Source organism: Solanum pennellii, chromosome 8 (genome assembly GCF_001406875.1).
Source record: "Solanum pennellii chromosome 8, SPENNV200".
Lineage (NCBI taxonomy): Eukaryota > Viridiplantae > Streptophyta > Magnoliopsida > Solanales > Solanaceae > Solanum > Solanum pennellii.
The window spans coordinates 36,624,249-36,647,539 of NC_028644.1; positions in this window are offsets into that span (position 1 = coordinate 36,624,249).

A 23,291-nucleotide genomic window follows, 5' to 3' on the forward strand; every position below is an offset into this window, starting at 1 on the left:
GGACAAATGTTTTCCAAGTGGGGGAGAATGTAAGACCCCAAAAATGACTTAGGTGAAATAGATCTTAACAAGTTGATCATGATTTTATAAGGTCCTAAATAGGTCTATGATATAGTTTTGAGGCAGTTTCTAAGAGTTTAGGTGCATTGGAAGTCAAACGTCAAGGGACGACCAAGACGTTCGATGATTGAGTCACCTATGTGGCTCATAAGTGGTTTAGTGTGTTTATGTGTTATTCATGAGAGAATTAGGTCCTTAAATGAGTTATTATTGTTTATATAGGCAGTGTGCCAAGTTTCTAGAAGATTGGAGGTCAAACATGCAAGAATGTCCATGACGTTTGAAAGGTTTGCATTCAGATGACCTTGTGTGTCTAGGCATATTTCGTCAAGTTTTACGTGTTCATTTTGGATGAAATTCATGTGAGATGTGATAAACTCATATAATATCATATTTGGATTGGAAATGTCAGGGAAAATATCCCCAAGGACCATCCAAGGGTCCTCGAGGAAGGACCCAAAGTATGTGCCAAGACTGCCCAGGATGCCCTGTGGGTCAGTCGACGCCCCGTTGGTAGGGCTTCATCTGTTGGTACATAGGCGTGTGGGAGAGGAATCCCAAGACAGGACTCAGTACCATACCACATACAAATAGTATGGTCCGTTGGTAAAGGAACGAACCGTCGATGGGTCTGTCTCCTGAGTGCAGTTCACTGCCAAGTGAGGGGTGAACTTTTAAATTCACCCCACTTCCAAATAAGAGTATTGGTGGTTCCTAAGTGGTCTTTTCGGTATTGTAAACATGTCTTTAAATATTTAACACTTAAAAGAATTCATTCTTCAAAATCAAAACCCCAAAATCCCTTCGAGATTTCTTAGGACTCTAAAGAAACGAAAATTAAAGGAAAGAGCTTGGATCGGAGAATTGAGTGGATATTCTTCATAAAATTTAAGTATTAGCATCATCAAGGTATGGTTATTTATCCTTAAACTTTCTTCATCATGGAGCCCAACTTTCAAAGATGTTCTCCAAAGTTTTCAAAGATGAACTTGACCAATTTCATGATTTATCATGGGTTCTATCATTAATTGTTTTAAGCATTAAATATTGATTTAGTTGTTATTATATTGATGATTTGAACTCAATTAAACCAATGAACCCATGTAATTGATGAACCCTAATTTTCGACTACTTTATGGGTCATTTAATATTTGCTTAATGTTTATGAATTATGGTGTAGTTTTCCATGAGCTATCTAATTATGTGATAATTATATTTAATTTATATTTAGGTTGTATTAGATTGATGAATTAACACTGAATTGACATAGTTTCATTGAGTATTATGATTTATGCATTGAATTGTTGTTCATGGTCATTGGTAAGGTCCTTATGGTATTGAATTGGGTGATTTACCATTGGATTGAGGTGTTAAGGATGGAGTGGTGTTACGCTACCCTAAATTAATTATTTTTATGTTAATTTGACTTCAACTTATATTGTGATTGGTATGGTCCACTTATAGTTGCGGTGTTATGTGCTTAATTTGAAATTTATTTGGCCTTGTCGTTGTTACTTTATGTATTATGATGATCTTGGCCTTGTCGGTAACTACTTGAATTAATGTTGCTATTTGTGTAGTTGATTATGTGAAGTATGATAATATCTATCTACATGTGAAGTAATGTGAAAGTATATGTGTTCTCCTATTGATGTTATGTAGGTAATCATGTTAGACTGTGACTATGGCTTTGTGTGTATAGTCTTAGGGTTGATGCTTTGTTATTCCTACTTGACTATATGAGTATATGTTGGTTATATTGATAGTGATATGATAGGGTATAGTTTGACTTAAAGAGAATATGGTATGTCTATGTGTTTATAGAATGACATGTAATATGTGTTAAGGTGAAGTATGTGGTGTCTTGTCTATGTTGAGTTGTGTCCCTTACTTGAAGTATGTATGAATGTGAATATGAGATGACTTGACTTAGGATGCTAAAGCCTCTTAGTCTTGTATGTATGAATGACATGAGACCTTAAATTATGTTAAGGGAGTCTTTTATGTGAAACCTGGAACCTAGAGGTAAGGTCATGAATGTTGAAGTCGAATGTCGTAATGGTATCCTTCAAAGTAATGGAATGATAGACTAAAGTTGATTGACTGGAACAACAACATATCAAACCTTAGGAAATTCATCATGACCTTCTTTTTGCCATTGTAAGGTAACCCTAGAGGACCTCTTTGGTAGGGTAAATGTAATTGGGTTATGAAGTAGATATGAAACCCCTTTATATGAACCTTAATGTGAATTACTCTATGAGAACGAAGGTTAGCACCAAGTGAGTATAGTGAGGGAAGTATTTTTACTCAAAGGATGAGACTAGAATACAAAGCTTGTCTTTCATATTCCTTAACCATGTGCCTAAATGGGATGCGTCAAAGTTCTACCATTGGAAAGTGGAACAAACTAATCAGAGTAGGATAGAAATCCAGATTCCATGTCTTGCTATCATGGTCTATATCGGTTATTTTCTAGTCTTATCACGTGGGATACTTATTAGCATTGAAGAAGTTTTATGAAGTTGAGGCTTTGGTATGAGATGCTATTGAATTAAAGGTGTTAGTGAGAGTCTCTAGGTCTTGTTTAAGACCATTACTTGATTGTCCTTTATGTGATGAATGTCTCTTAAAGAATTAATGAACTAGTGACTTATGTTATGAAGCATGTAAACTAATGAGTACCTAATCTAAAGTGACTTAAAGATTCCATAGTTTAAAGTTTGAAGAGGGCACACGGGATGATCTCTTCATGTCTTATCTATTGAAGTCTTGAGAATGACTCTAGTTAGGGAAGTTGGTTGATTCTTTAGGAATGATCTAAACTTTTGTAGTCTTAAGGATTACTTAGGTAATCTTGAATAGGTCAATTATGGAAGTTATGTTCTTTATTTACTTAAGTAGGTCTTTTTATAGCATTTGGAAAGAGAATGTCATTTTATGTATGTGTTAATGTATTAAGTGAGAATGATTCTATCCTAGGTAGTCTATAGGATCTCTTAAGTGTGTGTGTAAGGAATTGTATGGGCGTCCACTTCACAATTCACTCAAGTGAGACTTAGAATCACCTTAGGTAGAGGAATCCATGTCCATATGTTTGATGTCTTCTAAGTGTGTATATGTATTATTAGAAGTAGTATTAAGGATTATTTAGGCAAGCTTAGGGAGGTTGTATGGATGTATCTCTTTGTTTTACTTAGGTGAGTCTTAGGATAACTTTTAGTGAGAAGACTACATGATATAAAGTGTTAAAAGGAAGAGAAAAAACTTCACTGTACAATCAATATTGCTTACTGTAAAGTGGCCTAAAAAATATGAATAATTGGCTAAATGATTTCTTATGTGTTTCTAGGTAGAGAATTTTTGTTCTTCTGAATATATTATGATATATAAAACCAAAAGTTGCATATTTCTAATAAATGTCCGTTTTTATCATTTTATGCATTATGCCATACTTAGTACATGTGGTTGTACTAACTCCATTCTTTTATCTATGTCTATAGTTATTGGTAGGTGAGGAGCATTTGGGAATCAAGACTTGGATCGTAGAACCGTTCAAGTGAAGTTGAAGTGTGTCCTCACTTGACTTGAGGGTACAGATGTCTTTTATGTTTATTATTGAAGTATTGCAATAGACTAAGTATTTCCATATTCTTATTTTGTATGGGTCGTGTCCCAAGTATTCTCGTGTCTTAAGTTTAATGAGTTTGAGACTTAATATTTCCTATGATTTTTTATGAAAGAGTTTTTAGAGACTATGAAATTTTTTGTGAAAAGTATTAATTTCACACTACTTTTCACTATGTTTATGTGATGAACGATATGTAAGGGCTTCTACAAGACCTCTGAGAGGTCAAGTACGCCAGTTGCAATCCGAGATTGAACCTAACTTCTAGTGTTTGGTTTCAGGATGTGACATGCTTGGTATCAAAGAATAGGTTGTGAAAGTTTTATTAGGAATCGAAAAGTCTCATCAAGTCACGTATTGTATAGTCTTCACAATCAGTGTGACTCGCGACACATATATGGGAAGAGGCTATAAGATGATAGAGTTTCCTTTATTTTCTACTCCGATGTCGTGCCGTAGAGTAAAATTTTTAAGTACTCTTTTCTTATGGTTTTCCTTGTGTTTCTAGGAATATGAATACGAGGAGGACACATGCTAGGAGAGTTGAGGTTAATGATGTGCATGAGGGGATTCCTCCTCAAGTTGAGCAAGTTCCTCAAGATGGGAAAGAAGTCCAATGTTCTAAAGTTCTTCCCCAAGGTGATCATGTCACTATTGTGGAAGGAGGTTGTGAGGATCCCCTGGAGTTGAGCAATAGAGATATTAGAGAGGCTTTGCTTGCTTAATCCTGATCCATGACTACTAAAGTGAATTTGAGCATGGTGACTACGGTGAATGTGATGGAGAGCACTATGACTTATATATTGAGAGATTTTCAAAGGATGAATCCTCCTATCTTTCATGGCTCAAAGGTGGGAGAAGATCCCCAAGAGTTCTTTGATGGTGTGTATACGGTGTTTAGTGACATGGGGGTTACATCGGGAGAGAAGGCGGAAATGGATTCGTATCAATTGAGGGTTGTTTCTCAAATATTTACACTCTAGGGAAGGAAAATAGGCCGGAGGAGTCGGGACCTATTGATTGGGAAAAATTTAAGGAAGCTTTTCTAGGTAAGTAGTTTTCCAGTGAGAGGAGGGAAGTTAAGGTTGAGGAGTTTATCAATCTCAAGCAAGGCAATATGAGTGTTGAGAATACTCTTGGAAGTTCTCAATGTTTTCTAGATATTCCCCATCCCTTGTGTAAAATCGGTGGAATGAAATGAGTCGCTTTTTGAATTGGGTTGACGACTTAGTAAGGGAGGAATGTCATACGGCGATGCCGCATAATGATATGACCCTTGCTAGAATCATGGGGTATGCACAATCAATTGAAGAGTCTAGAAATAAGAGGATTAATAGAAACTTGAAAAGGTATGGTTCTAATGATCAAGGGCAACCTAGGTTCAAAAAAAAGGCTCAAACTCAAGAAGAACCTAGGAGTGCTAATGTGAAATTAGAAAAATGAGGTGAGGTGATTCTTAAAATGTCAAGCCTACATGTGTCACTTGTGGAAAGAGACATTATGGTGATTGTTAAGGGGTACCGGTAGTTGCTATGGTTGTGATAAGGAAGGACGCAAGGTGAGACATTATCCTAACATTGCTTCGAGAGGAAGAGAGGGTAAGAAAGTTGCTCAAAATGTTTTACTTCACCCACCACCCTGTCCTTATATTTCTTATGCATTGGGGACAATTGAATGCTATTTTGTTGGAGGTTTTTTAAATGGAAAGTGAGTATTAGGTAAAGTTTAAGTAGCCCAACTCACAATCCTTTCTTCAGGGTTTTCTTTTCTATGTTCTTTTGCCCGAAGAGAACGATTACTTTACTGTTGAACTGACATGTCGTTAATTTTACATAGTATAAAAGGATGAAATATGAAGCATTATGTATAAGTATGAACGATATCCCATTCTAAGAAAATGATTGCATGAATGTATAAATAAGTTTATTGTTTGCTCTAAACATGACATAGAGATACACCGACTGCATGATCCTTAAAACGAACACTCAAACTAGGTGTAATACAATCTGATAGGGTAATGAGGTGTCAAGAGAGTGTGAGGACTTTTTATTGTTCCACTTTTGGTACCAAGCTAGAACTTTGTCGTTTGTTCCTGCAAAAAGGAATATGTGTTAGACAACTATGAAAGGATCATAGGCCCTTGTTCAAATTAGCAATCATCAAGCCTAAATTGAAGTTAACCAAATGAATGTTTAATCCCTTTTTGATCCAAATCTGTTAAGCCTTTAATACAACCATTTATTTTACCAACTCACCTTCGCTGGGTTTAATATGTTGCCCTTGGTCCCTCCTTGGTCATATGCACCTCAACTAAGTTCAAAGTCTATGTTGAGGGTGGCTAATGGAGAAACTGACCTTGTCTTGGCCCTTTCCTAACCTCGGGTAATATGTACCTCAATTAATGGCAAATCCATAAGTTAGTGATAGCCATATTCAGTGATGACCTAAAATTGGTATGAAAACAGTTCAATATCAAAAGAAAATAGAAAAGTGATCAAGATCGGTGAATCAATAAAAAGTATCAACAAAATGAAAGAAAAAAAGAAAAGAAAGAGACAAGAAAGAAAAAGAGTCGAACAAAAAGAACTCAGAGTCACTTCTAAAAAGAACAAAGGGGGAAGCAAGGTAAATATGAAAGAGAAGAAAAGTAGGGCATAAGATATAACAAAAGAGGTAGTACGCTTAGTCGTAAAGTCAGTGAGGGAAAAAAATACTGAAATGTACCCATATGTACCATACTTGATCCTGAGCAGACATTACAAGCCAAGAAAGTCCTAATCGTGATCCTAGAGTCTAATGTGGTGAACTTAAGAAATGAAAATAAGGGCAATCCTATGGCAATGAGTACTCACTAGGTGTGAATTTGTTTAGAGCGTTGAATAATAAACCTTGTACCCAAAGTTAAAATCACTTTGGGAAAAAGGAGGATTTATTTTGAAGTGAGGGCACTAGTTGCAATACAGGGAACTTGGTGCCTTGGTGAGAGGCATAAGAGTAGAGGTGATTGTGCACGATGATTTTGTGTCATGGTCTGATCAACATGAATTATCTTGTCGAACCTAAGAGAGTAAGCATGCACGAAAGCAAATAAAAATAATTGGGATTGATAGCTATGTGATTGCGGAAGTATAAAAGAGTGTACTTTTGTACAAAGTGGTGTGTTGAGTCATAGTGCGTCGCTTGAGTACAAAGAAAGAATTTAAGTTGAGAGTGTTGATGTACCGTGGTTTCGCGGTACTTTCTATGTTTTTCCTTAAGATTAGTGTGTTTCTAGAGCCTTTTTGTAGTAGTTTTAACATGTTTTTATCTTTGTTTTGCAAGAAAGATGTCCAAAACCAAAATGCAGAAGGCAGATGAAAAATAGTGTAGAGGCAACCCATGAAGGCCATTGACGGTCCGTAGATGGTGACCTTCGATTGAAGTTTAGGCAAACGGAAGGTCAACAAACCGTAGATGCATCTATGGACCATGTTGTTATATGTCGATTTATTCAGAGATGATGCCATCTAAATGACGAAAAAAGATTCCAAGTCTGGACTGATGGAGATAGTCGACGGTCCATCGTTTTATCAATGGGCCGTCTATGGGGGTCTTGGATAATAGCCGCCTTTTCTTGACAAACTTTCCTCATTTTAATTTAAGACAATGTTTCCTATAAATAGGGTGTAAAACCTCGTTTCTGGGGTTGGATTTTATTACTATTGTTCTAAGTTTGTGTTTGGAGATTGAGTTTTGCAACTTTGGCATTAATTTAATTTTGGGATTTGGTTTTCAAGTGATTTCTTGCTATTTTAAGTTGATTTTTTTTGGATTTTCTTCGAATTGTCAATGTAAGTTCATGTTTAATTTTTTAACGACTATGAATTATGTTCTTATATGCATGGGTAACTAAATCCACAACTAGGGTTGTGGGAACCATGGGCGATTAACAAGGTAAACCTCGCCTAAAAATAATTCACAAATCAGTTATTGTATGTATTGATAATTCTTTCGTTTAGAAGTCTTTTTAACGAGCGCACGCGTTAAAACTAGCATTGCTGCTACTTTCCATTCCAAGGAGGTAGTAATAAGAAATGAATTATCAACATAGATTTAGTGAGATACTATCTAATAGGCTAGTCTCAATTGGTGCGAAGTATAACTAAGTCATACATCAAATACGATGCAAAATATGAAGTAAAGGTAAGGGCTAGTAGATTATACAGACATAGTCGGACACAGGTATGGGGTGAAATTCTCTAAATGCGGACAAAGGATTTAGAGATACCTAACTTATCACTTTGCATGCAAAACACTAGGGAAGAATTGTTATAGTTAGGAATGCGGCGTTAAAAACCTATGGGGAACACTTACGACCTAGTTTCTCTCACAACTTGATAAAAATTAAATCTTTACTCCTATTACTTGTTTTACTTAAGAGATAGAAGAGAATTTTGTTTCACAAACCCCAGTTTTAATTACCTTCTTTCAGAAAGAACATGACTAAATAGAAGTAATTGTACATTGAAGTTAAGTTTAAACCATTTTCCTCCTGGGATCTACCTCAACCTAATAGTTGGGTTCTTTATTTTATATGAACGCTTATAATTCTTTAGGGAGGTGTAATTTGAGCGTATCTCTATTCTTATAATGAAGGATACATTCTAATATTTAATAAGTTCTTCAAAGTTTAGGTAGTAGAATGAGACGCTATCTAGACATGGCACAAGTATGCTTTGATGGTGCCAGAGTGTAGTTTCCCTAGATCTTTCTATGACCATTGTGTGAAGTGTTTAGTGAATAAAATGTCTTCTAATTGACATAATGAATGATTATGACTTTAGGGAAATGTAAGTTGAATAGAATGTCCTCTATCTTGGGTAGCTTTGAAGGTTGCTTAGGTAAGCTTGAAACGGGTGTATGGGCGATCTCTTCTTGTCCTACATAGGTGAATCTTGGAGTAACTTTAGGTGCTGAGTAAATGAAAGTAAAAGGAAACAATCTTATCTTAGGTAAGCTTAAAATTTCTTTAGGTAGGCTTTAAGAGGTTGTATGGGCGGTCTCTTCTTTTCTTACTTAAGTAAGTCTTAGGATAACCTTTGGTGGGAGGTACGGGTTAAACTGATGTTGATGCTATATTGTGGAATATGACTTATATGCATAGACGTTAACTTGTAAGTGACTATTATACTTGTCTAAAAAGGTTTTTCTCAAAAAGAGCATGTCTCATACAAAAGTCTATTTATCATGATTTAAAACATTATGCACTACTTAGTACATGTATTGTACTAATTTCGTACTTTTTGTCTATATAAAGGTGTAGGTAGCATTTGAGAGGAGTGTCAAAGTTGATGTTTTGATTAGTTTTCATTGAACCAAGAGTTGGCATGTCTCCACTAGATTCGATGATATCAAAATGTTTAGATATCTATATTGAAAGTATTGTAATAGACTTAGCTATTTGACTATATGTTGAAGTATGTGTCATGTCCCAATGTATTCGTATGTATAAGATGGTGACTTTGAGACTTAGCCTTTCATTATGTTTTTCTATAAAAGATACGTTTTAAAGTTTTACTATTTCATGTGAAAAATTTTAGTTTCACACTACTTTTGATATATGTATGCTAAGAATTATCTAAGAGATTGTACAAGACCTTCGAGAGGTCAAGTACTTCATGTATCGATCGCAGAATGTCATACATTGTAGGGTGTACTCTAGGGTTATTACAAACTTGGTATTAGAGCATAAGGTTATAGGGTATTATTTAGGAATCGAAAAGTCTCAAAAAGCCACGTCTAGTAGGGTCTTGTTCTTCGATGTGAGTCGCGACATATCCATGAGCAAGAGGCTATAGGACAATAGAGTTTCCCTTCTTTTCTACTCTTGTGTCGTTCCATAGAAATTTAAGAGCTATACGTGTCCTTTCTAAATGTTTTCTCTAATGTTTATTGGATATGAATACGAGGAGGACACTGCTAGGAGAGTTGATGAAGAGGTGGTGACTGGGGGAGTTCTTCCCCAAGATAAAAAGTGCTCCAAGGTGGACAAGGTCCACAAGGTATGCAAGTTCCTTAAGATGAGTAAGTCCCTAATGGGATTCAAGGGGATGAAGTTCTGGTGATTCCCCCGGTTATGGATAATGGGGAGATTTGAGAGGCTCTCCTTACCCTAACCTGAGCCATGACAACTCAAGTGAATAGAGATATTGGGCTTAGGATGAATGTTATGGAGATTAATATGACCTCTAGATTGAGGGACTTTGTGAGGATGAATCCCCGTCTCTTCTTTTGGTTCTAAGGTTGGAGAAGATCCCCAAGCTTTCTTGGATGAGCTCTATAAGATAGTTCATGCTATGGGAGTTACTCTAAGGAGAAAAAGGAGTTAGCTTCATATCATTTGAAAGATGTTGCTCAAGTATGGTTTAATCAATTAAAGGATAATAACTCGATTGAATCGGGTCCTCTAGAGTAGGAAGAGTTTAAGGAACCATTCTTAGAGAGTTACTTTTCCCGTGAGAAGAGGGAAGTTATGATTGAGGAGATTATAAACCTTAGGCAAGGTAACATGAGTGTTGAGGATCATTCCTTAAAGTTTATCTTATTGTCTAAGCATGCTCCATACTTGGTGTCTAACCCTACGGATGATATGAGTAGGTTTTTGACCGGTGTTTTGGATATTGTGAAGGAAGAATGTCATACAACCATGCTCCATGGTGACATGACTATCTAGTCTTATGGTGTATGATCAATCCATTGATGAGTCTAAACTTGGTAGAAGTAGAGTTTCTAATAGAGGAAGAACCGATGAGCAATTTAAACCTAAGTTTATGAAGAGGGCTCCAAATCAAGAAGTTTCTAGTGCTACTAAGGCTAACTATGAGAGAGGGTGGTGGTTTCCAAGTGGTTAAGCCTGCTTGTGCTACTATTGGAATAATGCAATTTGGGAAGCGTCTAGCCGGTACTAGTGGGTGCTTTTGCTGTGGGAAGGATGATCACAAGGTAAGAGATTGTCCTACTATTGAGTCTAGAAGAAGAGATACCAAGAAGTTCCTCCCATTGCTCCGGATGGTGGTTCTCCAAAGAAGAATCGCTTCTATGATCTCCTAGCCAATGGAAAAAAACTAGATGATGATGATGATGCCGGTAAGTTATAGTTTTCTTTCGTTAGTTGTTATGGTTACCTTCTAAGTGGGGGAGTATGGTGAGATATAGACTATCATTGTAGCATGCGACATTGTATTTAGGGGTCTTGTTGAATTTGAATTCATTAATATCCTTGCATTGTGCATTTTATAAAGATTATCTTTAAGTTATAAAATGAGTTCATATGGTTTTATCCCTATATAGTCATGCTTTTATTATTAATTGCTTAAGTGTATCATTTTGAAAATTTGAGCATGTTTCACTGTAAAGAATTTGGTGTTCATCGTAAATATTTTGAAAATTAGACTAAATTGTTCTTTCATGAAGAATGGTTATAATGTGTATAGGACTGATGTATATGAGCATGATAATATGTGGATAAAGAAGTTCCTCCTATATGAAATGAAAAATTTGAGTCTTATGGCATGATAAGTAGCAGATGTAATTCATACCTTCATGTTGTGTTTTGAGTGTCTTTGTTATGCGGAGTTGATGTTCCTCCTACCTATGTGTATTGTGTTTTGTGTGATATGGTTGTGAGTTGATAGTCTTAGAGTCTTAACTCTTAAAAGTGTTCAAAGTGTGGCAATTGTCATTCGAGGACGAATGCTATCCAAGTGGGGATATTATAACGTCCCTAAAATGATCTAAGTTGAACTAGAGACTAATAATTATGATTTTATAAAGTCCTGAAATTGTCAATAATTGTGTTCATAGGCAGTATATAAATTTTTGAAGTGTTTGGAGGTCAAACATCCAAGAACGTCCAAGACGTCTAGAAACTAGTAGAAGTTGAACTAGTATGTCCAAGTGTTTTGTAGTGATGTTTTAGGGACAGTTTGAGGGTGAAATTTATTATTAATGGCTCCTAAACATATAATTTCATGTAAAGGGTCGAAATACGATGCCCCGTAGACCAGCCTAAAGGTCCCCAAGGAGGACCCAAACATGACAAATGGAAGCTGCCGCGCCAACAAAGATGTGGCAGTGGCTGCCCGTCGCGCAGTTGACTCGGAATGGACAAAAATCTTTCCTTGCGATACGGGACTATCACGAACAATTCTGTCTTGAAATTCTCCTTAACCAAGATTTGAAAATGCCTCCATAACGCACAACTTACTCCAAGTTTTGGTCACATCGTTTTTAAGTCAAATTTGAATAGGTTAAAATGTCCAATAAGTTCAGGGGTCTTTTGGGTAATTTGGGGATTAATTATTGACAATTATTGAGTCTTTTTAAAACCCTAAATTCACTTACCAAATCTAAACCCTCAACTTAAAAAAAACCTATCCATTCTTCTTTCCAAAACCTCCATTTTTTGATGCTTGGGAGCTCCAAGAAAGAAGATTGTTCTTCTCATGTTTTTCTCCATAAATCTTTTGGGATTTTCATCACGATTAAGGTATGGTTATTCATCGTTGAAATCTCTTTCTTCAAGAAGTCAATTCCAATGATTTATCAAAGATGATCAAAACATGGTTCCTTCTATTTCAATTTCTGGCCATGAGTCCTTGCATAAAATAATTTTAAACAATGTTTTACGATATAATTGACGTTAACTGAATGATTTTAGATCAAATTGTTTTTGAACCCACCAAATCATGCAATCCTTACTTTGACTATAGTATGGGTGATTTGATCAAGTCTTTATACTAGTGAATTCATGTTACTTATGGCTATTGAATTATGGAAGAATTATGTTAGAAGTATATATAACCTTCCATAATTTCAGTAATTCATATTGTATTACAATGGATTATAGTATATTGTAATGATTATATTGAATCGGTCATCAAGGCCATTGGTAAGGGCCTTTGAGTTTTGAGTCAGATTAAATTGGCTATGGATCGAAGTTGATAAATTTATTTGGTGGTACGCTGCCCTAACTCTCTTCATATTATGTAATATAGGTCTTGATATGATTGGAATGGTCCACTTATGGTGGCGGTGCTTATGTTCTATACTAATGAAAAATGTGGCCTTGTCGGAATTACTTTATAAGTAGTGATATTATCATGTTAAGACTTCATTATGGTAAATGTGAAGGACTATGTGCTATATGTGTATGTGTGAGATTGAACTCTCCTAATTGACTCTATGTGATCTGGATAGACTAGGGTGATGTCTCTAGTTGTGTTACTAGTGTGTCTTGATAGGTTAAATTGGTTATTCTGACATGACACTTGAACATATTGTACATGTGATATGGAGATAACATTTGTGTCTTGAAGGGTAGACTATGTCCCTTTTCTTCATACATGAATGACATGTGAATATGAACATCTTGACTTAATAGGCTTGTGTACCTTTGTGTTGTATGTGTATTGATGAATGTTTAATGAAAGTCTAGGATCAAAACAAAGAAATGGTACCTTTCTAAGTATGACTAATATGTGGAACCTTCTATATAGAAAGAAGGTTAAGAATGAGTAATCCGTATGGACCATTAAGTGGCAGCCCTAGGGGACCCATATTTTGTAGGTTCATTATGATTAGGTAATGACTAAGAGATGGTACTTTTTCATATGCCGTTGTGTGAATGAACATTACTCTATGATAAAAAGTCTAGCACCGTGTTAATATGTTATGGTTTGTAGCTCTACTTGAGAAGGAACTAGAGTGCAATGTATCATTACTTGAGGATGACACTAGAGTACATAAAAGACCCTGATATTCCTTAACCATATGCCTACATGGGATGTGTCCTAGTTCTACCCTCAGCAAGTACAACACCCTCCACCGGAGTAGGTTCATGACTCCAGATTCCATAACTAGCTTGTATGGTTTATGTGGGTTATTTTCTATTGTCATGAACATAAAGTACCCCCTAGAAGTTAGGGAGAACCCTCGGTTCGTGGCAAGGCGTACTTGACCATTTGGGATCTTGTACAAGCGCTTTAACTATTGTTCGTTACATAAAACATGAAAAGTACTGCAGAATTCAAATTTTTAAAGAACATTTAATAAAAACTAGTCTTCATAAATATTTAGAGAATCTCATCGGCAAAAGCAAACTTAAAGACAAAACATAACATATTAGGCACACGGCCCTTTACAATGAAATAAAATACATAATTAGTCTTTAAACATGAAACTAAAAAAAGGATTGTTCCCTCGAATATATGAGGACATACTTTTTCTTGAAAGGAACTTTCCCAAGCTTCGCCTTCAAACCTTGAAAAGCTTCCAACCTATACTTATAGTATAGAGAAGTATGGGGTTAGTACAAATAATGTACTAAGTATGGCATATGCAAAAACATTCAAAAAGGGATGTTTTAGTAAAATAACATTTCATGCCAAATAAGTAAAACATTCAAGAACATAAAATCAAAACACCATAAGAATCATCATTTAATACTTAGAGAAGAATTTCCATAACTTTAAACCCAAAAGAACACTTTATAGTAAAGTTCCTAAGCTTTACAATAAACTCAAATTGAACATTACAGTGAATTACAAGACTCCTAAGTAGTGAACTTCCGAAGTATTGTCAATGAAGAATAAGCATCATTTCCGTTAGAGTTTCACTTCAAAGGTCATCATAAGACTCACTAAGGTAAGACATGAAGAAAGTAACATATACCTCCTTTAATACACACAAAAGAGACCATCAAGACTTCCTCGCTTTAAGCATACTCACCTCGCGATAACAAGCACTCACTCAATGGCAATACAATAGAAGAACACCCAACAACACACCAAGAATTCCCTTTCGGAATTACTTCTCAGTGCAATGAGTAGATACCGTCCCATACCACCATATACCCTAAGTAGTACACTCTTTTACAAGACTTGTCACCAAGACTCCCCTTTCAGAAGGTCCTACCTAGTGCAATCGATAGATAGCGTCCCATACCACCACCTACCCGAAGTAGTACATTCTTTTAGGAGAATTAGTTCATTCAATTCAAATTAGACTCACCAAAACTCCATTTTTGGATTTCCTACCTAGTGCAATGGATTGATAGCATCGATTTCACTACCTACCCTTAGTAGAACACTTCTTTAGAATACTTAGCACATTTGTTTCTTTTGTGGGAGTAAGCATAAAGGACATAGAACATGAGAGCTAGACATGGAATCCTGACATTAACTCATATTGGATGAGGGATCCTCACTTGCCTAGAGTATGGTCATTCCTTTTTAGCTTTTACATTGCTTTCCCAATAGCTACACCTATGCAGGTGCATAGCTAAGGGATAAGTAGATTGATACTAAGTAACTCATTCTCTACTAACGAGGAGTACTCATCTCAAGAGGTACATTGGAATAAAACATCTCAACTCACAAAGTGTAACCACCTCTTCTTCATATCCTCTCGGTGTTAAACATAACCAACGCAGATTCTAAACATTTTAGACTAAAGGTTAAGGATAACTAGTGAACACCACATCTAAACCTACGAAGGCATTCATCCTCCGACCTATCTTAGAAATCTCTTAGGATGTAGTAGGGTTGCTACTAAATAGTTTATCTCCTCTCACGAAGAGTGTTCACCCCAAAACTCCTCTACTTACTCAACTTAGCTTCATATATTCATTTGTGTGTGCGTGTGTTCACAATGAGCACATTTTTCATATAAGCATCATTTCATTAACATTAATTTCTATACATGCTATAGACCTACATTCATCAATTCACACAATTGACATGCTTCACAGAGTCATATACTTTACATAGGCATAATCTAAGCCAAACATGCAATTGAACTTCACAACATTACAAGACAAGACTTATCTTCAATATCACATAATTTCAGATACTAGGCCTTCAAAGCCACACACACAAAAATATACCAAGTAATATCAAGTTCATCGTATAAACACCACCACCAAGAAGGTGGACCATTCCACTCAAGAGCAATTTATCATAAGAATTACAATATAAGTAACTTACCCTATAACCAAACTATCATCATCTATAACCAATCTCTCAATATTTCATTATACTAAGGCCTTTAGGTTAGTAGCTACACCAATATAACAACATAAGAAAACCAAAGTTCATATCTTACCCAAACATGCTCATTAAACCCATTTCTTACCAAAAGTTTCAAATATTCATATAAATTAGTTCATTAGGTTCTTAACATTATAATAAACACATCTAAACAATTAGAACACTTTTACAGCAACACCCCGGCTTAAAATCAAAGATACAAGGAATTTGAGTTTGAAAACCCTTTTTGAAATCTTTTGGAAATGACTCCTTGAATGGAAGTGGGTTCAAGGATGGATACCAAACCTCAAATGCAAGACAAACCACTGATTTTTGTTGAAGAAAACGTCCCAACCAGCTCTCCAAGTTCTTCCTGACTTCTATCCTCCAAAGAGACTTGAGAGAGAGTTCTAAGAGAGAGGGGTTTTTGGGTTTTAGGAAATGAAGTCTACAATTAGGTCTTAGGGTTTGAAATACTTTAATATATCTAAATAACCCTGAAATAAATGTCCAATGTCGTTAAAAGACTTGGGGTGAATTTACCAAACACCCTAAACCAAGGCCGCCACTTAAAGCTTTTGCAGGCAGCCTTCACGACCCACAAACGACGTGCCGTTTGTCAACCAACGCCCCGTTAATAGGGTGTAGTTGGTTGGAACTGCAACTCCAGAACTTGTAGGCTTTCACGAAAAAAACTACGGACCATGTCGGCGAGCCGTCGCCTGGTCGACTGGCCGTCGATTTGCTCGTCGATGGGCACTTTTTTGGGCAGTTTTGTCTATGTGTTGGGGTCCTCTTCTAGGGCCACTCGTGGGTCCTAGATGGAGTTGTATCCGGTCGTTAAAGCCCTAAACTAATTTTTGTAGGTTTTAGGAATATCCAACATCAATTTCTATTAAAATGAACACGTAAAACTCACTCAAACACATCAATACGCAAGAACACTTTCTAAGGCATATCTTCCGAACGTCATGGACGTTCTCGGACGTTTGACCTCCAAACTTAGCCAAACTTCACACACTTACAAATAACACTAAATAAACTCATTTAAAAAAATTATCTCAAGAAACACTCACGAGTCTCTAGTTCACCTTGGTTCACTTTTAGGCGTTACATTCTCCCTTACTTAGAACAACATTCGACATCGAATGACACTAAAACTTCAAGTACAGCAAGGAATCACCTAAAAAATTAAAATCAAGTCTCAAACACTCAATATCAAAACATCAACTATAAAGGAGCATCATTTAACATTATCAAACACTTAGCAACACAATCACTTTTAGCAAAACATCACAAAGTTCAAAACTCACCCTTAACCTTCTTTTATGGAGGAACTACCTTCTCCAACATTAAACATGATAATATAAAACAATTATTCACATATTGAAACTTCAATTCAAGACAAAACAATTTCCTTCAAAAATGAGAAATTTTACAGGGAGCATTCATTGTGTCATTGTTAAGCATGTCAAATATTTCAAAAATTCATTCTTTGAGCAATTCCTCAAGATAACATTATCATATGAAATATAAAACCATATAAACTCATTTCATATAATAAAAACAACAATCATAAGGAGTTACGAATTACCAGGACTATCAACTCCGGATTTGTTATCATTCCTAGCTCCTATCCGATAGAAAGGGTTCTTCTTTGGAGCATTAGGATTTAGGGAAGCTTGATTGACCTCTTTCCATATTGCTTTGATGTTAGGGAAGTCCCTCATCTATTGGACTTTATTACCACATGCAAAAACAACAATCTGTTCTTGCAAGAAACCTACCCAAATGTTGCTTCCCACAAGTAGGGCACCTAGTCCTCTCAAAAGAATGGCAACCACCTTGGGAATTTTTGTTTGGATCCATATCCTCGTTTTCAATGAAAGAATATTGGTGATAGAACCTCTTCTTAGGATTTTGGTGACTAGAATTGTCCGACCTAGGCCTCTTACCCTCTTGCCTTATCTCCCTAATTTTGGACTCCTCAATTTGTTGTGCATAGACCATGAGCCTAGAGATATCCATGTCATTAAGAAGCATTTTCGTACGACACTCTTTATCCACAAAGATAGACACTCCTATTAAAAAATTGTTCATCCTAGCCCTAGGGTCGGCCTCCATGGTTGAGGCATACTTATAGAGTTGGGTGAATTTGAGAGAGTAATCTTGCACACTCATTCCCACTTGACGAAGCTTCATGAATTCAACCATCTTATTCTCCCTCCTCTCTAGGGGAAGAACCTATCTTGGAAAGCCTCTTTGAATTCCTACCAATCAACTGAACCTCTCTCTAAGGGTCTCTCAACCCTCGATTTCTCAAACCACACTTGAGCCACATCTTTGAGTTGGTAAGCGGCTAACTCCGCTTTCTCCCTAGGGGTCACACCTATAGCATCTACCACTTTGAAAACCTCATTTTGAAACCTTGTGGATCTTCATTCACCTTAGCCCATTAAAATGGGAGGGTTCATCCTCATGAATCCCAAATTCTAAAAGCGGGAGTACTAGCATTAGGTTGGGGCCTATCTCCTTGGTTAGCTTTGACAACAAAGTGATTATTGATGACATGATCTTGAGTCGTCATGAGTTGGGTCAAGTTCATTAAGGCATCCCTCAACTCAGCACTAGTCATATCCCCCTAAACAAAAGGAGCTTGAGGCATAGGAGGCACTTGGGGTACTTGAGGCTCTTGAAGTAGAACCTCCACATTCTCTTCCTCTAGACCAACAATTGGAACTTGCTCAACACGGGGAGGGATCCTCTCATTAGCTTCACCTCCCTCCTCCCTTCTAGCGGTTGATCTCCTCGTATTCATGCCTTATAAACAAAAAGAGAAAAGGTTAAGAAACGACACCTTATATGACTCAACTAAAAGGCACGTCATTAGAATATAGAAGAAAGTGCAACTTCTATCATCCTATAGCCTCTTGTCCATGGATGTGTTGCAACTCACACCAATGACCAAGATACTACTAGACGTGGCTTGTGAGACTTTTAGAACCTAAAATATTTTCCATAACCTTATGCTCTTATACCAAGATTGTCACAACCCTAAATTACCCCCTAGAAGTTAGTGAGAACCCTCGGTTTGTGGCAAGGCGTACTTGACCCTTTGGGGTCTTGTATAAGCCCTTTAACTATCATTCGTTACAAAAGACATGAAAAGTAGTGTGGCATTAAAACTTTTCAAGAAAATTTAATAAAAACTAGTTTTTCATGAATATTTAGAGAATTTCATCATCCCAAACACACTTAAAGACACAACATAATATCTTAGGGACACGGCCCTTTTACATTAAAATAAAATACATAATAAGCCTTTAAATAAATAAACTAAGAAAAGGACTATGACCTCGAATATTTGAGGACATAGTTTGTCTTGAGAAGAACTTTCCCAAGTTTCGCCTTCAAACCGTGAAATTTTTCCAACCTATACTCTTAGTATGGAAAAGTATGGGGTTAGTACGAATAAGGTACTAAGCATGGCATCTGCAAAAACATGCAGAAAGGGAAGTTTTAGTAATATAACATTTCATGGCAATTAAGAAACATTCAAGAACATAATAGCAAAACACCATAAGAATCATCATTTAAAACATTAAGAATAATTTCCATAATTTTAAACCCAAAAGAACACTTAACGGTAAACTTCCTAAGCTTTACAGTAAACTAAAATTGAACATTATAGTGAATTACAAGACTCCAATGTAATGAATTTCCAAAGTATTGCCAATGAGGAATAAGCATCATTTCCGTCGGAGTTTCCATTCTAAGGTCATCTTAAGACTCACTAAGGTAAGACATGAAGAAAGTTCACATATAGCTTTTTCAATACACACTAAAGCGACCCTCAAGTCTTCCTCACTTTTGGCATACTCACCTCGGGATAACAAGAACTAACTCAATGGAAATACAATAGAAGAACACCCAACAACACCAAGAATTCCCTTCGGAATGCCTACTTAGTGCAATGAGTAGATGGCGTCCCATACCACCTCCTACCCTAAGTAGTACACTCTTTTAGAAGACTTGGCACAACGACTCCCCTTTCAGAAGGACCTACCTAGTGCAATGGATAGATAGCGTCCCATACCACCATCTATCCTAAGTAGTACGTTCTTTTAGGAGTCTTAGTTTATTCAATTCAAATAAGACTCACCAAGACTCCATTTTCGGATTGCCTACCTAGTGCAATGGATAGAGAACGTATCATTCCACTACCTACCCTAAGTAGAACACTCCTTTAGAAGACTTAGCACATTTTTTTTATTTTGTGGGAGTTAGGTTAACCAACATAGGCCGTGAGAGCTAGACATCGGATCTCGACATTAACCACTAGCGGATGAGGGATACTCACTTGCCTAGAGTAAGGTCATTCTTTTTAGCTTTTACAAGGCTTTCCCAATAGTTACACCTATGCATGCGCATAATTAAGGGATAAGGAGATTGATACTAAGTAACGCATTCTCTACTAACAAGGAGTACTCATCTCAAGAGGTACATTGTAATACAATATCTCAACTCACAAAGTGTAACCACCTCTTTTTCATATCCTCTCGGTGCTAAACATGAACCCAATGAATTCTAAACATTGTAGACTATAGTTTATGGATAACTAGTGAACACCACATCTCAACTCATGAAGGGAATTCATCCTCCGACGTATCTTATAAATCTCTTAGGATGTAGCGGGGTTGCTACTAAACACTTCAGCTAAACACACGAAAAGTGTTCACCCCAAAACTCCTCTACTTACTCAACTTAGCTTCATATCTTCATTTAAATGAGTGTGTGTACTTGCGAGCACATTTTGCATATAAGTATCATTTCATTTAGTTTCCATACACTCTTTAGACCAACATTCATCAATTCACATAGTTGACATGCTTCACATAGTCATATACTTTAATTAGGCATAATCTAAGCAAACGTGCAATTCAACTTCATAAAACACAACGCAAGACGTATCCTCAATATCACTTCATTTCATATACTAGGACTTGAAATCCACACTCACAAAACATACTAAGTAATATCAAGTTCATCAAAATAAAAACCGCCACCAAGAAGGTGGACCATACCATTCAAGAGCAATTTATCATAAGAATTACACAATATAAGCAAATCACCCTATAACCAAACCATCATAACCTATACCCAATGGAATTATCTAAACCAAAATAACAACATAAGAAAACCAAAATTCACACCTTACTCAAACATGCTCATTTAACCCATTTCTTACCAAAAGTTTCAAATATGCATATACATGAGTTCGTTAGGTTATTAACATTAAAATAATCAACTCATACTATAATAATCATATTTAAACCATTAGAACACTTTTACAAGAGGAACCATGCTTAAAATCAAAGATACAAGGAATTTGAGTTTGAAAACCCTTTTTGAAATCTTTTGGAAATGACTCCTTGAATAAATGACGGTTCAAGGATGGATACCATACCTCAAATTCAAGAAAAACCAGTGATTTTTGATGAAGAACACGTCCAAACCATCCCTCCACGTTCTTCTTGACTTCTATCTTCAAAAGGGACTTGAGAGAGAATTCAAAGGGAGAGGGGTTTTTGGGTTTTAGGAAATGAAGTCTAAAATTAGGTCTTAGGGTTTGAAATACTTTAATATATCTAAATTACCCTGAAATAAATGTCCAAGGTCCTTAACAGACTTGGAGTGAATTTACCAAACACCCCAAGCCAAGGCAGCCACTTAACAGCTTTTGCAGGCAGCCTCCACGACCCACAAACGACGAGCCGTTTGTCAACAAACGCCCTATCGATGGGGTGTAGTTCGTTGGGAATGAAGATCCCAAACTTGCAGTCTTTCCTTCCCCAAAAGACGGACCAGTTAGACGAGGCATCTCCTGGTCAACTGGCCGTCGATTGGATCGTCGATGGGTACTGTTTTGGGCAATTTTTTCTACGTGTTGGGGTCCTCTTCTAGGGACCCTCGTGGGTTCTAGATGGAGTCGTACCCAGAATTTAAAACCCTTAACTAAGTATTCTAGGTCTTAGTAACATACCAAATCTATTTCGATTAAAACAAACACGTAAAACTCACTCAAACACATCAAGAGACAAGACCACTTTCTAATGCATATCTTCCGAACGTCATGGACGTTCTTTGGCATTTGACCACCAAACTTCACATACTTTCTAAGAACAGTAGAGTTTAAAACAAAAAATTGCTAAAGAAACACTCATAAGGCTCTAGTTCACGTTGGTTGGTTTTGGGGCGTTACACTTATTCTCATCATGTGGCATACATTCTAGTATTTGATAAGCTCTACAACGTTTAGGTAGTGGAATGGGATTTTATCTATACATGGAACGAGTAGGATTTGATGATGCTAGAGTGTAGTTTCCCTAGGTTTTTTTATGACCATTGTGTGAATTCCATTAATGAATGAAATGTATTCTAGTTGACTTAATGAATGATTATGACTTTAGCTAAATGTATGTTGAGTAGTATGTCCTCTATTTAGGGTAAATTTGAGGGTTTCTTAAGTAAGCTTGAAGAGGGTATATTGGCGGTCGCTTCTTGTCCTACTTAGGTGAATCTTGGAGTAACTTTAGGTTGTCAGTAAATGAAAGGAAAAGGGAACAATCTTATCTTAGGTAGACTTAAGGATTGTTTAGGCAGGCTTGAAGAGGTTGTATCGGCTATCTCTTCTTGTCTTACTTAAGTATGTTTTAGGATAACCTTTTGTGGGAGGTGTATATAGGTTGAAGTGATGTTCATTATATATTGTGGAATCTTACTTATATGCATAAATGATGACTTGTAGGTGACTATTATACTTGTCTAATGAGGTTTTTCTGAAAAAGAGCATGTTTCAAACAAAAGTTTGTTTATCATGATTAAAAGCATTGTGCCATAATTAGTACATGCACTGTACTAATTCCATACTTTTTTTCTATCGCTAAAGGTTTAGATGACATTTGAGAGGACTGTCGAAGTGGAATGTTGGATTAGTGTTCATTGAAGCAAGAGTTGGTATGTCCTTACTAGATTCGAGGATAACTTAATGTTTAGATTTTCTTATTGAATGTATTGAAATATACTTAGCTCTTTCCCTATATGTTGAACTATGGGTCGTCTCCCAATATATTTGTATGTTTAAGATGGCAACTTTGATACTTTTCCTTTCATTATTTTTTCTATAAATTTTTAAAGTGTTACTATTTCGTGTGAAAAGTTTTTATTCCGCATTACTTTTCATGCATGTATGCAATAAATGATGTCTAAGGGATTGAACAAGACCTGCGAAAGGTCAAGTAGACCGTGTATTGATATGAGAATTCCATAACTTCTAGGGTGTACGCTCCGGTCGTTACAACTTCAAGAGTAATGAAGAAAGTAAACTTCATCGTCCTATAGCCTCTAACTCATGGATGTGTCGCCACTCACAACAATGAATAAGATTCAACTTGACGTGGTATCATAAGCCTTTTGAATCCTAAGAACCATTACATAACCTTATGCTCTGATACCGAGTTTGTGACGATGCAAGCCCC